General features: G+C 36.3%; 1 non-coding gene across 1 annotated transcript; it reads left to right on the top strand.

The window, feature by feature from the left end:
* Positions 1 to 619: 619 nt before the first annotated feature.
* Trnaa-ugc (transfer RNA alanine (anticodon UGC)) lies at positions 620 to 693 on the top strand. Its single transcript has one exon. It is a non-coding gene; the product is annotated as a tRNA-Ala (tRNA).
* The last annotated feature ends 1,775 nt before the right edge of the window (positions 694 to 2,468 follow it).

Below are 2,468 nucleotides of genomic sequence, written 5' to 3'. Positions count from 1 at the left end.
TTGTTGGATATTTGTGTTTCTTCTTTTTGAGATGTGTCTCTTTAGTTCTTTTACATAGTATTGATTGGGTTTGGGAGGTTGGGGAGGTTTTGTGTTAAGTTTTTTGAGTTCTTTATATAGGCTGAATATTAATTCCCTATCTGAGGAGCAGGTGACAAAGATATTCTCCCCTTCTGTAGGTTCTCACTTCAGACTCTTAATTATTTCCTTTAACTTGAAGAAGCTTTTTAATTTGAGCAAGTCTACTTATTGAATTTTTATTTTATTTCTTGTGTTTAGAAATCTTGTTAAGGAAATCTGTTCCTGAGCTGATATATAGGAGTGTGGGGCATACATTTTCTTCTAGCAGAATTTCTGATCTAATTCCTAGGTATTTGATCCACTTTGAATTTTGGAACCCACCTAGATGCCTTTCATCAGATCAATGGATAAAGAAATTGTGCTATATATACACAGTGGAGTATTTCTCAGCCATAAAGAAGAATAGAATTATGGCATTTTCTATAATGGATGAAATTGGAGATTACCATGTAAGTGAAATAAATCAGTCTTAAAAAGTTAAAGGTTGAATGTTTTTCTCATATGCAGAAGCTAATCCAAAATAAAGGGCAGCAGGGTCTGGGGGTATAGCTCAGTTGGTAGAGTGCTTGCCTTGCATGCACAAGGCCCTGGGTTTGATCCCCAGTACCACAAAAAATAAAAAATAAATATAAAAATAAAGGGGGGGGTGTCATAAAAACAGAGGAAATATCAGTAGAGCAGATTAAAGGGATTGAGAGGGAACATGGAGGGGTGGAAAAGTGAAGAGCAGTGGAACAAATCTGAACTTTCCTATGTACATACACATAGAACATGCCACAGAGGATCCCAACAACAAGTATATCCATGATAAAAAAGTTTTTAAAAACTATAAATAAATTAAAGAAAGATCTGGAGATTAGAGGGAGGGAATCAGGAGGAGGAAGTGTGGGGAAGAAGTGCTAGGGACTAAATTAGAACAAATTATATTCCATGCTCTTGTAATAATATCAAAATTTATCATGAATCATGTATATAATATAATATACATGTATATTTTAATATGTATAATACATCAATAAAGACAAACAGTAAAATAGGAAAATATATTTTTAAAAAGTCTCTAAAGTTAATGACTTACAAATATCAGATAGACAAACCTATAAGTAAGACTATCTAAAATTTTTACCTGGGGATTCAGCATATCTTTTGCCAGGGCCAGCTTTCTGGTAGCTCATGAAGGACAAATGTATGCATCAATCTCATCATTGTTTTCAGTGTCCTCTGGGTGGCTTACATTTGTTCATAAAAGGAAAGAGGTTGAAGATGACACATGAAAAGCAAGGTTCAGATGCAAGAGGAGACTATCTCCTGGACAATACCGTTGAGTCAGGAAGTTAAATTGAATCTGGAACCTGTCCCCTACCCAGACCTTGATCTGAGTTATAAAACAAAGAAAAAAATTATCTTCATTATTTTTGCAAATTTAATTTGGGCTTTCTGTGTCCTAAACTGAATATATCTCATTGATATACATCTTTCAGGGTAAAATAACTGAAGTTCTATTCAGCTTTTAGAAAGCAATCGAAAAACATTGTCATGGTTTGAATGTAAGAGAGATCCTGGGCCTGGGGTACCCAGTCAAATAGAATTGGATTCCTGACCTTCCAAAAAGGTCACATGTGAGACAATGCAAGGAGGTTTAGAGGAGAAGCGATTGGGTTATAAGAGCCTTCACTCAATCAGTGACTTAACCGCCTGATGGGAATGAGTGGTAAATGAAGACAGGTAGGACTTGGCTGGAGGAGGAGGGCACTGGAGAGCTGGCTTTGGGGTATATATTTGTATTTGGCAAATGAAGATCTCTCTCTCTCTCTCTCTCTCTCTCTCTCTCTCTCTCTCTCTCTCTCTGTGTGTGTGTGTGTGTGTGTGTGTGTGTGTGTGTCTGCTTTATGATCATGACGTGAGCTACTTTCCTCCACCACACTTTACCACCATGATGTCAATTGCTTTCTAAAAGCTGAATAGAACTTCAATTATTTTCCCCTGAAAGATGTATATCAGTGAGATAGATTCAGTTTAGAACACAGAAAACCCAACTCAAATCTGAAGAAAAAATGAAGATATTTTGTTTGTTTGTTTGTTTTAGAAATCAGATCAAGGTCTGGGTAGGGAACAAGTTCCAGATTCAATTTAACTTAGTGACTCAAAAGTAGTATCCAGGAGACAGTCTCCTCCTGCATCTGAAACTTGCTTTCCATGTGTCATCGTCCACCTCTCATTTTCTTTTTTTTTCTTGACATATCATTTTTCATACGTTAGAATCAAATGGGTTATGAACTCCCATTTTTACCCCAAATACAGATTGCAGAATCACATCGGTTACACATCCACATTTTTACATACTGCCATATTAGTGACTGTTGTATTCTGCTACCTTTCCTATCCTC

Source organism: Ictidomys tridecemlineatus, chromosome 5 (assembly GCF_052094955.1).
Source record: "Ictidomys tridecemlineatus isolate mIctTri1 chromosome 5, mIctTri1.hap1, whole genome shotgun sequence".
NCBI lineage: Eukaryota > Metazoa > Chordata > Mammalia > Rodentia > Sciuridae > Ictidomys > Ictidomys tridecemlineatus.
This window is presented reverse-complemented; position numbering and strand designations above follow the sequence as displayed.